This window comes from Pipra filicauda, unplaced genomic scaffold (genome assembly GCF_003945595.2).
Source record: "Pipra filicauda isolate LSUMZ 115617 unplaced genomic scaffold, ASM394559v2 scaffold325_size820570_pilon, whole genome shotgun sequence".
Classification (NCBI taxonomy): domain Eukaryota; kingdom Metazoa; phylum Chordata; class Aves; order Passeriformes; family Pipridae; genus Pipra; species Pipra filicauda.
Window position 1 is genome coordinate 1 of NW_024104449.1, and position 15752 is coordinate 15752.

The following is a 15752-nucleotide window of genomic DNA, read 5'->3' on the forward strand; positions in this document are numbered from 1 at the left end:
AAGTTAAAGACTTGATTAACTATTACAAGCAGAATGGACATTTTGACTGAGGAACTTTTTACGTAGGTGCAGGGAAGGAAAGATAACTTATGTCTCCTTATATTTTCTCTTCTGTTCTCCCTTCCGTGCCCCTCCAACCTTGGAGGGGCTATCATAGGTCTTCATGGTAATTCCTTAAAGTATCAGCTAAAGTAAGAATTTGGAATGGGCAGGTTTTCTTACTGACACTAAAGGTGAGATTTGCAGAAGCACTCAACCTTTATTAATCTCTGCTCTCATGGATGTCAGTGGTAAAACAAGGTCAGTGGAGTAATTATTTCACAGTTGAATGCTCATAGTAGATGAGAGTTGTCTTCTTTTTCCTTCTTCTTTTTTTTTTCTTTTTTTTTTTTTTAACTTCAAGCTCTCTAGGATTCCTACAGTTTGAAATATGCCTCTGAACTCTGCAGCCCCAGAGGGGCTGTTATCTATAAAATGTGCAAGGTCATCCACATGGAGATTTTCCTCCAGTCTGCTTGGGTTTTTTTAGTGTTTTTTGGTTGGTTGGTTGGTTTTGGTTTTGAGGTTTTTTTGGGGGGGTGCCTCTGAGGAAAATGATGATATGAGCCAGTGTAATTCACAATGCCATTCACAAAGGAATGCTGAAAGACAAAGGAGAAACCAAAGAATTATAACCTTGAAACTACATTTTACATTTATAGCAAAAAATATACCTCCTCTGTGGATAAAAAAAAGAACACATTTTTCACCCAAATGCAAATATTTGACAAAAGAAAAATTTAACCGTCATTGCATCATAGCAGAAAGGAAAGGTGAAGGTCAAAGGGCAATTTGCTTGAATGATGACCTTACTTGCTGAATTTCACTTTCCAGACTAACAGATGATAAATCACACATCATAATTAAAAAAAAATCAAAATTAACAACCTCATAAAATGAATGCTTTAAGAGGAAAGAAACTCAAATGGCATGAGCTATAGGGCTGAACCACTCAAAATGTTTAACCTTCACAAGATCTAGTATCCTTCCCACTGCTATAAAGTCTAATAATTTTCATTAACATAATAAGTCAGTAAAGCTTTTCACCACAGTTACTCTAGATATATATATAAGAACTAAGGAAAAGGGACTATAATATGCTGTTCGTTCATTGTTATTCACATTTAATTTAGTATTTTGTAATAAAGTGAATACTAGAATTGTCCAAAGTAGGGTTCTATATGAGTCACTGCATTAGGATCCAAGCAGCACCCCTGTTCTCAGGCTGAGACTTCATAGAAGGCAACCTCATTATAATTTCACTGAAATGTTATAATGTGTAGCAGTGAAAGAGAACAGTGTGTTTATAGGTCTGCTTAAGCAATGTGGTAGTTTAGTCTGGGCCTTCCCTGGTGACCAGTTTGTAACCAAGGAAGTGGCCAGACTACCCGGTATTCCCTACGATTTTTACGTAAGTCAGGGTGTAAGAAGAAAGGAGTAGAGGCCTTTGCTCCTCTTGCCTTCCGGTGGCTTTGGAGGTGCAGGTTCCCTGCTGTTGAGTCTGTCGTGTTGGGGAGTGAGGCCTGGTAAGGCCTGGCCCACCTTGAGAGACGGAGGTTGCCGGCGATCGTTCCAGCGCGACTTTCCGTTGTCCCAGGGAGAATAGTAAGATATTCTTTTGCTAATTCTTTTAGTTGCTAGATCTTGGGCTGTCGATCGTGTATATTTTATTTTGGTTTTGTTCTTTTTTTTTCCTTCCCCCTCCTCTTTCCCTTTTCCTTTTGAAATTGTACATATATTTCACTTGTTATAAATGTAATATAAGTGTAAATATATTTATATATATATTGCTTTAGCTGCCTCTCTCTCTCTTCGGTTCTCTTGGTTTTTTTTTCCTTAAGTTTTTTTTTTTCCTTTCCCTTGGTTTTGGGGGCGGGGGGAGCTCTTGTGGTGAGGTTTGGAGACTTGGTAGGGAACCAGCTTCAAACCACCACAAGCAATTAATATCTTTTGCATATTTTTGTAAGCAATTCTTGCTGGCAACAGAGGCAGTGGATTAAACAAGTTTACTGATGACACCAAGCTGTGTGGTGCAGTTGACACAGTGGAGGAAGGGATGTCGTTGAGAGGGACCTTGACAGGCTTGAGAGGTGGACCCTTGTGAACCTCATCAAGTTCAACGAGGCCAAATGCAAGGTCCTGCACCTGCATCATGGAAATCCCAAGCACAAATATGGGCTGGATGGAGAATGCATTGAGAGTAGCCCAGAGGAGAAAGGCTTAGTAAAGTTGGTGGTCAAGAAGCTAAGTGCGTCCTGGCAATGTGCACTTGAACCCCAGAAAGCCAATCATATCCTGGGCTGCATCAAAAGCAGCATGGCCAGCAGGTGGATGAAGGTCATTCTGCCCCTCTATTCTTTTCTGGTGGGACTCTACCTGAAATATTGTGTTTGGCTCTGGGGCTCCCAACAGAAGGACATGGACCTGTTGAAGCTAGACCAGAGGAGGCCATGAAGATGATCGGAGGGCTGAAACATCTTTCCTATGAAGACAGGCTGAGAGAGATGGGTTTGTTTAGCCTGGAGAAGAGAGGGTTCTGGGGAAACCTGAGACCAGCCTTCCAACACCTAGAAGAGAGCTTAAGAGGGGCTGTTTTGATAAGATAGGGGGTAATGGCCTTAAACTGGAAGAAAAGATATTTTTATCCAATTAGACTTCTTAGCTATGTTATTATTAGGTATGAGGAAGAACTTGTTTGTTATGTGAGTGGTGAGGCAGCAGAATGGGTTGTCCAGCCAAATTGTGGATGCCCCATCGGTGGAAGCATGCAAGGCCAGGTTGAAGTGAGCTTTAAACAACCTGGTCTAGTGGAAGGTGTACCTGTCCATGGCAGGGGACTTGGAACTAAATGATCCTTAAGGTCCCTTCTAACCCAAACCACACCATTATTCTATGAAATATAACTTAGTTTAGGCATTTTGAAAGCTTTTGTTTAAAAAAATTTTGTTAAAAAAATTAAGGCATAAATATGTAGAAGTTTCTGAAGCCCTTGACACTTCATGTCTATAGAATTTTACCCAGCTGCAGGAAGGATAGTGTGCAGATAATGCAGATAGCATCAAGAAAGCACCTTTGGAGAGAAAATGTCATGAGAGAGATCCGCAAGTTAGAATTACAATTTCTTTTACAATGGTAGATTTAAAAGAGGTCTTTTTCTAAGCATTACAGACCCAGAGACCTGAGATGTGATAATTCTTTATTGTTATCTGCCTCATAGAAACTAGATTTGGTGAAAAGAGGAGGAATTAAATATTGTGTCATGGGAATGAAAAAGGCCTAAGTTCACTGGTGAATGAAGAAGCAGTGTATATAGGTGTAAAGGGTGGATGTTAAAAATGTGTAAAAGCAGATGATTTTCTCTCCCATCCTGTGTCTCAGGGTCACTACCAGTGCAGAAAGGGCCACATTTACAGTCAGCTATCCCATGTGAAAAAGGTCTTCGCAGGCATCCTCTCCCAGCTTGTGTGACACTGATATTGAATCAGCTGCTGAATGCACTCCAGCTTGCAATGAGGCAACCAGAATACTTGATCATCGTGGCAGGAAAACAGAAGCTAGCTGAAATTCCAGTAATCCTACATATCCATGGATAGGGAAGGACTGGCAGGGTAGGCAACATTAGCCAAAAAGTAAATGGACAGCTTAACACAGTATTTTTATCTAGGAGAAAGAGGAGGCTGTTCTACCTCAATGAAAGACAATCAGATAAAAAAGTACAGTTATCATAGACTAGGTTGCTGTCCATAGCTCTGTCTTAGAAGTTAAATAAGCATAGACAGACTCTGTCTCTTAGCTGGATCTTAAATTGGCACTGGAGAATCCAAACCATATATTTTTAAAACTCTGAAAATATCAGTAAGATTGTAGATGATCTGAAAAATGAGACTGAATGCCCGATTGCAACGAGTTGACTTATTTCCCCTGAACTGACTCCTCTTTGACCAACTAGGAGGTGGTTTTCTGGCATTGTGGAATAAGTCTTGGTAAGTGATCCTTCTCCCAGGTCTGGAAAATAATACCAATGAACAAGGTGATGCATTAGCAGAGCCTGTCAGTGTGGTTACAAAGCAGACAAGGCTGAAGAGGTGTAATAGAATGCATCTTATCCCATTACTACACTCCTGCTGATATAGCATATTCTCAACAATCATGAGGCAATAACAGAATGACTACTTATTTTTATAAATCCTAAATGGAAAAATGAAGAAAATAATGAAAAAGCTCAAAGGACAGAGCATTATGGTAGCATAAAAAATACATGGAGAAGATTTAAACAGCAGTTTATTCCATGTCTGAAGCGGGTATGTGCAACAAAATAATAAAACTCAGCAGATAATATCATATCTCACAATAGCTAGCTCTGAAACGCTTGATGTATTTAATAGTTTCTAGTCAACTCAAACAGATGAACTTAAACTGCCAAAGCATGTTACAGAAATTAGAACATCACTGTACTACATTAGAAAATGAAATGCACACAAGAGAAACAGTTTTTATCAGAGAATACAGAAGGAAGATTATATCATCAAAGTGTTTGTGACCGACCTAAAGCTGAAGAGCAACAAGGGAATGAGGAGAGGGAAGGAGAGAGGAAAGGAGACTGCTTGAGTGTCTGATAAGAAATTGCATCAGAAATGAGAGGAGGGAGTAAAACTCAAGAGAATCTAAAAATTGACAGTGAAAGATACTCAAAGGTGATAATATACTAGATCTTATTAGACAAGAAAATCATCAATCCCAGGCTGAAGTTCTGCTATTTACAACAGATGCTTGAACAGTATTATAAATTATAACAATTTTGTAGTTTTTAGCAACCTCTTTTAATAAATATATTTGGCAGCATAATCAAATGAAGAAAACATTCAGTATAGATTTTAGTCACCTTCACTTTTTATTTCCTAAAATGGAAATTCTTTTTTTGCTATTAAAATATTTTTCTCTGATTGTTCAGAGATATGAGTGACAATGTTTACTTTTCCTCATTTTGGAGTAAAGCTTCTTTTCCTTAGAGCAAAAATAGAAGATCAGAAACAAGGTACTGGAGAAGTTGTTCTATATGAATAATTTTCTTTTTTAATAAATAAATACAATCATCCTGCATAAGGGAAGAACTACCATTTCTTAATCTCATTAAAATCAGTGAGAACTCATTTTTTAAATAAAATTGGAGCAGATTTGAAAATCTATTCTTCCATCAAAAAAAATTTTTACTAGACTTTTTAAGAAGTCATTTGCAACAAACTCTCATTATGTTAGTGGTAGTTAGCTATTTAGATAATATGGAATGATACATGAGGGCAAAAATGTTTGTAATTTATTACATAAATATAGTTAAGGGGTTGATCCACAGACTTTTGAAAATATGATATAGAAAATTCCATGCTGCTGTACCTGACTCAAGAAAGGAAACTCAGGTATTTTTAAAATCCTGCATTACAGTACAAAGCTATTAAGAACCTAGGAAAATATATGATACATATGAAATTTCATAATTGTTTACAAGAAACCAGTCAATGCTCCTCTATTATATAGCTTGGCCATGTCATCCATGAATGAGTAGTAGTTTCCTGAGAACTTACTTACAGGAAGATTTCAGATTCTTAACAGATGTCTTAAATCAGTTAAGATGCTCACTTTAATTGTATTGTTTCATTTGTTCCATAGAATAGGATTATTGAATTTTGTATTTAAAAAGAGAAAGGTTTAAAAAGGCAACCTGCATCTGAGATTAAACATGGGTAAAAACATTTCATGATTTAAACACAATTATTTTCTTGGATATGACTGCTGAGATGAGTGAGTAAATTCATATTTTGTGAAGTCCAAACAAGCTCAGGTGTGAGGTAGATACTTGCCTAATTTGATATCACAGCACTTAGTTTTCGTTTATATGGCCAAAAGAAGGAAGCTGAACATTTTAGTATTTGACCAGTGAAAAGCTAGTTGTTGTGAGACTTCTGTATTTTCAGGGTAACTCACAGACTTCTTAATGACATAAATCCTGACACAGGATTTAGATTTGTATGTAAGTTCACCTGTGAAGAAGAGAATGATAAGAAGAGAAAAAAATAAGAATCAGAGAAGAAAATAAGAAGAAAATAATCAGAGATTAAAATAGGAAAGAAACAACTATTAAGCAGCCCATCTCATTGTTTTCTTACCTAGACATTAGTTTTTAAATAGTGTCAGACATACAGTCACATAGCCATATAACAAAAGTGCCTACCCCAAACTCTGTTATGAGTTCTAGACCATAAAACAAGTCTCAAAGAAACAGAACAGAGGTACAGATCAGAAATGTCCTATGCCTGGAACTTCTTTACCTCAGTTGTATGCATTTTCCCTCGCGTCTGGGCCTTTAAGTTCATGCATGAATAGAGCTGAATAGAGCTGAGTGAATAGAGCTGAGTTTCAGTGCTTGGTTCTGAAACTGGAAGTTTGAGTTGGAGTCATGCAAGTATTTAAATGCTAAATTTAGAAGCCACTTTACTGTGCCGGGTTACAGGTTAAGAAAGGAATGAGTGAATGTGATTTGATAAGGGAAGGTAGACCAGAGAACAAATTGTTAAATACTGTTTGTGAAAATGAAAGATCTCAGCACTGTTGAGTACACTGTTGAATATCCTGTAGCATCTGTATTTTTTGAGAGTAATTATATTAGAGCCAGTGCAGAGTAATTACATGAATTTTTTTTGTTGTTGTGACTACACACTACAATACAAGTGCTGCTTTTCAGTAGAATGTGGATGGTACAGTTCTTAAAAATTAACTAAAATGTGTAAAAGTATATGGTGAGAGGAAGTGACTAGTACAGTTCAGTAAATAATTTGTACGTAAAAATTTCTTTATAACACTTGAAAATTCATTTAGTCTCATTTACATTTAGTTTCAAGATCTATTCAATCACACAGTCACAAAGCACGGTGAAAAAATCATCGTTCATACACAATAGCAGGAAAGGGTATACCATTTGCAGGAGCAGAAGGAACAAGTGCATTGTAGAGGGAAAATGAATTTGCTTATACAAAAGTGTGGGGTTTTTTCTCCGTTTGAATTACAGATCCTTTTTCATATATAGTTAGTCCTGTGAGATTTCTCTACCTCACAAATTATGAAGGTCTTAATATCATTCTGTGTTCTCAATAAGATATGAAGGAAAATAAGATAATTAATAGATTCTTCAGTTATTTCAGATAAATCTATTTCTCTTACTATAAATTACTAAAAATGTCTTGACTATCAAATTTTGTGATAAGTAAGATCCTGTCTGTTGTCTTTCCCAGCAAATACCATACTGTGTTGTATACACGTGGAAAGAAAAAAATAATTTTTATATTTTTTTATTTTTTATGATTTTTTGGTGCTCTTTGAGCATCTTCCCATAGACAGTCCCCTGTGTTCTGGCCAGAATTTATTATCATAAACAACAGAATATTTGATAGGATTCAAGGCAGAAAATAATTTGCTTACCTTCCTTCCTGCATGATGAGTTGTTCTCCAAGACTGAATATTAATTCAATTTTCTTCCATTTAAATTTATCAGCAGAGTACATCTGAAATATTTCACACAGCAAGCAGATTTGTCTTAATTTTCTTGTTTTAAAATTCTGTTCTAATAAACTTAAACATATGGAAAGAATATAATTGTATCTTCATTGTAACTTGAAGTAACAATCTAATATGCATGATAACAATCACAAGATTCAAGATATCATTTTTTCAGTCATCTTTTTGTGAATAATTCATGGATATAAAACCAAGGAAATCCAATAAAAAAGAAAGATTCGTTCTATTTATCGGTTTACATACTAGAACAAATTTCATTTGTATTTGTTTATAGAATTGCTAACAATTTATCACATATCTCATAGTGATTGAGCTTTTTATAGTGTAGGAAGGACATTCCAGAGTATAGTGGAAAGTACGCTAGATGTGTGTTATACATACCAGATTTTAATTTAAAAACAAAACAAAACAAAACAGTACAATGCCTATAAGGGTTTTTAAAAATTAATCCAAGCAGGTAAAAATATAGACTAGGGTCTCCTAAAACAGAGAGGAATACAAAACCAAGCAAACCAAAACCACAAATAAACAACCTCCAAACAAAACCTTCTTGAGTCTAGTTGTCTTCACAGAATTATAGAATCATGGAATAGTTTGGGTTGGAAGGGACCTTTAAAGGTCTTCTAGTCCACCTCCCTCTGCAATGAGCAGGGACGTCTTCAACCTGAACAGTTTTCTCAGAGCCTCATCTAACCTGACATTGACTATTTCCAGGGATGGGGCATCTGCCATCTCTCTGGGCAACCTGTTCCAGTGCTTCACCACATTCATCATAAAAAATTTCTTCCTTATATCTAGTCTGAATCTACCCCTTTTTAGGTAAAAACCATTACCCCTTGTCCTATTCTAGAGGTCCTCCTAAAAATTCTGTTCCCACCTTTCTTATAATCGCCCTTTAACTATTGAAAGGTTGCAACAGTCTTCCTGAAGCCTTCTTTTCTCCGGGCTGAACAACCCAACTCTCTCAGTCTGTCTTCAAAGGAGAGGTGTTCTATCCCTCTGATAACATTTTAGGGCCCTTCTCTTGACCTGCTCCAACAGGTCCATGTCTTTCTCATACTAAGGATTTCAGAGCTTATTCCACTTAATCACAGCTGAAAGGTCATCATGACATATTTAACATGGGTTTCTACAGCACATCTTTTTTTGATTCCTCAGTCTTTTCATCTTAATCACTAGCAATGATTTCTTAAAATAAATAATTTTAAAGAATAGGTTTGGACATTGCAAGAGGGTAGTGTCTTTTATTTGAATTGATTATATTTAGCAATCAAAACAAAACATTAAGGACAAATACTGCACAAACTTTAAAGAATTATATAAGAGGATGCTTCTATCTATTTTTACAAAATAAAGATAGAACTATTAAAAAAATCACTGACTAAGCAATTTCTTGATGCTAAATGAGATGCTCTTTCTGATTCTGTTCTTCATGGAGCAGTGTGAGATTCTAGACATTTGTGATGTAAGTATTTGCACCATCTTCATAGTTAGGATAATATTTTAATGTTCTGTAATTGACAGGGATCACTCTATAGTTTATACAGATCACGTTTTTTTATTAATACTGATTTAGTAAATGAAATGTTTGCATTGAGAGGTCCAAACATAAAATAGCTATGGGGTGTAATTTAGTTTTCTGTCACTTGGTGCATTCACTATACTGAGGAAGAGCTTTCAGATAAAGCGATCTTTAGTCTATCAGAAAGAAATACGAAAAGATCCAGTAACTGGAGCTAAAGCACAATGATTTCCAACAACAATGATTTCCAGCATTTCCAATGTTCTTTAGAAATATTACTGGAGCAATCAATTACTGAAACCATTACAGGAACATTAAATACAGGTGTGTGTGATCAGAGATCTGCTGTGAGCTAAAGCCTATATACAAAGCATGTGACGAGAAAGCTTAATCAGAAGGCAAGATCTTCTAGCTATAAAAAGCTGACTTCAAATTCTTAGATTGCTCCTAATTCTTATTGTCATTTTTGCAAAAGCCCTTCGGTTCCACTGGTAAAGCAGGTTTTTATACTATTCTTTTGGTCTTCTTAGAAAACACAAAAAATGGCTAATTTAAATTAGAAAAATGAAATCTGTAAAATGAATATGTAAATGAAATAAACTTGAACAAATTAAAATAATGCAGACAAAACCATTCTAAGTCCTCTCTGTAGGAAAATAAGAATAAATGAGACATAGAGGTGGTTTAGAAGCTAAGTGGATAATAAGTATGAAAGGAAACAAATGGGGCTGCTAAAACAAGTTATCATTTAGCAGTCTGTGTACCTTTGTGTATGAGAGGCAGATAAGCACCAGGAGAATTTGACTAGCATATTTTAAAATTTCCATCTACTGAAGTCTGACAACATGAGAAGGGATTGTGTATTAGGAATATCCATCTTTCAGTATTTCCTATGTATTTTAGCAAGATACAGGACTCTGGGAGGACAGGGAGTAAGATGTAGAAAGGTTTTATGTCTCTTTAAATACATCCTCCCATCCCATATATTAGCTGGGGATGTGCTTAACTGGGAGCATAGCACAACAAATACAGCTCTTCTAAGGAACTCTGAGCTGTGCAACAGTCTGTAACCAGTACAAGAAAGAACAACATAAAATAAAAAGAGATCTCAGTGCCTTAAATTGTTTTATGGGAGGTACTGACTCCCCAAAAAATCTGTAGTTCTATGGGCAAATTGTAGCTTAAAATGACCATTTCCTGCCATGCTGATGGTCACTTCCTTCATGTGTCATTTGTACCTCTGAGGGTCATAATGAATAAATGCAATGAAAGTCTACAATATGACAATATTGCTTATAAGACTTTATGATCAATTAAGCTGTTGTCATTGCAATTATAAAATGGACAGCTGTCTAAGCTGCTGTTGCAAGCTAATGTCTGAGATTGCTTTTCATTTTAGACCTAGTAAAACATCCTTTTTTGTCCTGAAACTCTTTATTCTTTGCCAGAAGATATAATTTAATCAAACACACAAGAACGTATTTTAAAAATATAGAGTTGTTGCAAAAATGTTTCTATCTTTGAAGTGTAAGAGCACTTGGTTTATCTGTAAAATCATGTATATTTTTAAAATTATCTCAAGTTTCAAGTCAAACTGAAAGTGGATGTAAGCACTAATTATTTACATTAATTCAGTATGTAATGATGGTACCAAGGAAAGTTGAGGCTGCAGTTAAATTGTGGAGAACAATGAAAGAAAGTTAAGGTATAAATGTAAATTGTTCTGGCACTAGAAAAGTATGGAAGATTGATCTGTTGATTAAGCTGAGGCAACCATTCAAGCAGCAATTATAGAGAATAGGAAGGAATAATGCATGCTTCATTGCACAGTCTAGACCCTGGTAAAATTTCAAAGTCATTTGTCGCTTCTCCAAATCAGACAAGTGTGCACCCTGCCAAGAGCATTACTTAGATGAAAATTACTCAAGGACTTGTGAGTCATCCTTTTTTCACCAGTGCTGCAGTCACAATACACTTTTTTGTGGACTTTCCCTCTATAAAAGCTTGTGTTCTTAGACGGGTTATAAATATTGTATCCAATTCAGCTCCAGCATAAATATGGAACACCATCAGAACATGAATGAAAAGATATATATATGCCAAATAATATTTTAATTGACATAACAAAATGATAAATAAATAGTTGCTAATGATACACATGATATAAAATTTGATTAAATAGAAACTCATAATATACTTAGTTCTATTCAATATGATAAGCTGTGATACTTAAAACAGCTCTTTAAATGTAAAATAATTATTTAAATTCATATTTCCTGTAAATGACACATGACAATAAATTCATATTAATAAACTATAATAGAATCATAGAATCATAGAATACACTGAGTTAGAAGGGACCCATCAGGACCATTGAGTCCAACTCCTGGTCCTGTGCAGGACACCCCAAGAATCACACCATGCGCCTGAGAGCATTGTCCACATTCTTCTTGAACTCTCTCAGACTTGGTGCTGTGACCACTTCCCTGGGGAGCCTTTTCCAGCACCCAACCACCCTCTGAATGAAAAACTTTTTCCTGATATCCAACCTAAACCTCCCCTGAATTAGCTTCATGCCATTTCCTCGAGTTCTGTCACTGGTCATGGGAGTGAAGAGATCAGTACCTACCTCTCTGCTTCCCCTTGTGAGGATGTTGAAGTCTTCTCCAGGCTGAATAGAAAAGGTGAAGTCAGCTGCTCCTCATATGCCTTCCCTTCCACCATCCTTGTTGCCCTCCTTTGGATGCTCTCTAAGAACTTGATGTCTTTTTTATCTTACGATGCCCAAAACTGCACACAATATTCAAGGTGAGGCTGCACCAGTGCAGAGCAGAGCGGGACAATCCCCTCCCTCCACCAGCTAGCAATACTTTGCCTGATGCCCACCAGGACACAGTTGGCCCTCCTGGCTGCCAGGGCACTACTGACTCATATTCAAATTGCTGTTTACCAGGATCCCCATGTCCCTTTCTGCAGTGCTGCTCTCCAGCCTCTCATTCCCTAGTCTGTAGGCACAACTAGAGTTGCCCCATCCCAAGTACAGAATCTGGCACTTGCCTTTGTTAAATTTCATACAGTTGGTGATTGCCTATCTCTCTGATTTGTCAAGGTCTCTCTGCAGGGCCTCTCTACCTTCAGGGGAGTCAACAGCTCCTCTAAATTTAGTGTTGTTGACAAACTTACTTAGCATTCCTTCAAGTCCTGCATCCAAGTCATTAATGAAGACCTTGAGGAGCACTGGGCTGAGGATGGAGACCTGTGGAACCCTCTAGGGACTAGACGCCAGTCTGTTACCCCATTTGCTATAATTATTTGTGCCTGACCTGTGAGCCAGTTGCTCACCCCTCATGTGAGGTCGCTATCCAGCTGTACTCTGGACATTTCTCCAGAAGGATCCTGTGAGAGACAGTATCAAAAGTTCTCCTGTAGTCAAAAAAACCTAAATCTACTCGCTTTCCTAGATCCACTAGGTGGATTATCCTGTCGAAGAAGGAAATCAGGTTTGATAAGCAGGATTCTCCCCTCATGAAACTCTGCTGGCTGTTTTAACTGACTGCTGCATTGTCCTTCAGGTGTTTTTCCACCTGAAGATTATTCCAGAATAATCTTCTCCATGATTTTACCAGGCACTGAAGTGAGACTTATGGGCCTGTAGTTTCTGGGGTCCTCCTTTTTGCCCTTCTTGAAAATTGGGACAACATTGACTAGCTTCCAGTCAGCAGGGACCTCTCCAGATTCCCAAGACTGCTCATCCATTAATATATTTGAAAAAATTCTTATTGTCCCCCAAATTTCTGGCCTGCTTCAACTCCAGTTGAGCTTTGACTGCACAAGTTTTCTCCCTACAGTTGCAAGCGGCATCTCTGTATTCTTCCCATGTCACTTGACTTTGCTTCCACTGGGCATACCCCTTTCTTTTTTGCCTTATTTCCAAAAGAAGATCCCAGCTCAGCCAAGCCAGCCTTCTGCCTTGTCTGTTTGACTTCTGACATTTGGGAATTGCCTACTCCTGTGACTCTAGAAGGTGATGTTTGAAAAGTGACCAGCACTGATAGACTCCAGTACCTGCAAAAACATTTTCGCAGGGGACCTTACTTATTAATTCTCTGAGCAGCCTGAAGTCTGTTTTCCTCATGTCCATAGTTTTAAGTTTTGCTGGCACTTTTCCTTTTGTTAACAGAGATTTTAAACTCTATCACCTTGTGGTTGCTGTGTCCAAGACAGCCACCAATCACCTCCCAAGCAGGCATCTTTGCAAATAGGGTCCCTCATAATCTGTTCCATAAAGTTGTCATCCAGTTTTTTTAGAACTTTATTTTAAAAAACATTGAGCTAGTTAGCAGAAAAAATTGATCAGCATGATAGTCTGAGAAACAACATATTCACAACAGTGTAAATCTTGACAAGCTTATTTATTTCTGAATAGCCATTATTGTTCTTATGACTAAACATCTTTAATAGGTGCTACATGTACAGTAGTAAGGAACTTAGCATTTGTAAAAATGCAGATACAATAGTGTACAGAAAAGAACCACAATATGTAGCAGGAAAGAACTTAGAAAAATTGTTTCCAGAAAAAAGCAAATATTTTTTCTTATCCACTATCAAAATTCATTACAGTTTCTGATAAAATGGAAATGACATAATTAGTTTAAAAATTAAAAATTTTATAATTTTATCTAATATCCAAGTTTTCTCTTTATAGAAAAAGAAATAATTACAGTCAATGCTACAAAGAAAACCATGCTGAGTAGATAAGCAGAGCGATAATAAAGAGGAGAAGGAGTAATATTTTAAAAGGTAAATTCCACTGCATTATTAAAAAGCCAGGGAGATACTATAAAGATCAGTAAAAGGAAGTATATTAGGAATACACTGGGGCAGTACTATGTAGGTTTAATCTGGGACTCCTGATAAAAAAGAAGCAGCCCAAATTATGTTTTCTCCAATCGTCTTTTCGTCAATATAAAGAGATGCTAACAAGACACTATACTTGCTTACAAGAAACTGGAATTATCATATAATCCAGCTACTTGAAGGGTGAGAGAGAGGAGGAAGGAGTAAGAACAAAGGGGGTAAGGAGAACAAGAGAGGAATGAGAAAGAGAGAAAGATTAAAATAGTGTCTACAAAAACCTTCCTGTTGTGATTTTTAAAGAGATTTAACGCCCATGTGTTTCTGCAGATACAAGTCTTTTATTAAATGAAATACAAAATTAAATAAACCCAAATTCAGAGTGCACAATGAAGATAGAAAGGACCTGAATTGTTTTTTAAAACTCCTTACTTTGAGGATTGATATCAATTGACAGGGAAACTTCAGAAGAGCAGGAATGTCAGTTCAGATGAGGATTATAGAAAAGGAATTTTTTTATCATCAACTGAACCATTTGGTTTACTAAGTTAGGCAGGAAATTCTCAAAAAAAAGATTTTCCTACAAAATTTTTCTGTTTGTTTTTACCATAATGGAGAGAAATATGAAGAAAACATCATTTTATGAAACTGAGCTAATCCAGTTTCTGATTGAGACAAAAAGTACCACAGGAATCAAAAACTATTTTTATCAAAACTTCTGTACCAGTCCTCTTTAACTTGTAAAGGGAGAAACAGATATTTGATGTTAAGCAGCTTCCCAAATCTGGTTAATATTGGTGTAATATTTTGTGTCAATAAGAAAGAAAAATGTGTAATTTTATAACAAATATAGCAAAGTTAATTTTGTATATACTAATCAGAATTCAAATAACCAACAAGTAAAATAAGAGGCTTGGGATGCAAGTACTGGGAAGTCTGTAAGTCTGGGCTGAATAATGGAGAGACTAGCAGGTCTGAGAGTTGGCTACTGCAGGGCCCAGGGCATTCAAGACAATTCCTGAAGAGACTGTGGGGCCTGGGAATCAGCTACTGATTCAGTCATAGGTGAGGACCAGAGAGACACACCTGCATTTGTGACTTTGGAAGCAACTGGAGATCTAAGGGAAATGTAATGAGTAGACTGACTAAGACCAGTTATTGAGGGGATCCATGGCTTGTATGTAAGTCTGAGCACCAGCAAGAAGAATGGGGCTGTGACCTTGATGACTGGTAGGCCCAGATGCCAATAACCAGGTAGACTGAGAATCTGAGTTCAGATTCTGGATGAACACATCATGCAGTGGGTGAGCAATTAGCTCACGGGTTGAGCACAGAGGGTAACAGTGAATGGGGTAACATCAGACTGGTGACCTGTCACTAGTGGGGTTCTGCAGGGCTCTATCTTAGGCCCAGTTCTCTTCAACATTTCATAAATTACTTGGACACAGGACTAGAAGGGATACTAAGAAAGTTTGGGAGGAGCTGATGACTCCCTTGAAGGCAGGGAGGTCCTGAAGGGAGACCTTGACAAATTAGAAGACTGCGCATTCAGCAATCATACGAAGTTCAACAAGGGCAAATGCTGGATTCTGCACCTAGAAGGGGCCAACCCTGTCTGTTTGTACAGACTGCAGAATGAGATGCTGGAAAGCAATCCCATGGAAAGGGACCTGTGAGTCCTGGTCAATGGCAAGCTGAATATGAGCCAGCAGTGCCCTGGCAGTGAAGAGGGTCAAGTTGGTGTTAGTGTCTTTTACCTTTAAGAACTCAA

General features: G+C 37.1%; 1 long non-coding RNA gene across 1 annotated transcript; it reads right to left on the reverse strand.

The window, feature by feature from the left end:
* Positions 1-36: 36 nt before the first annotated feature.
* On the reverse strand, positions 37-11885 carry LOC120323713. The gene is made up of 3 exons (XR_005564472.1): positions 11757-11885; positions 7510-7592; positions 37-641 (listed from the first exon to the last, which is right to left on the reverse strand). It is a non-coding gene; the product is annotated as an uncharacterized LOC120323713 (long non-coding RNA).
* Between the last annotated feature and the right edge of the window lie 3867 nt (positions 11886-15752).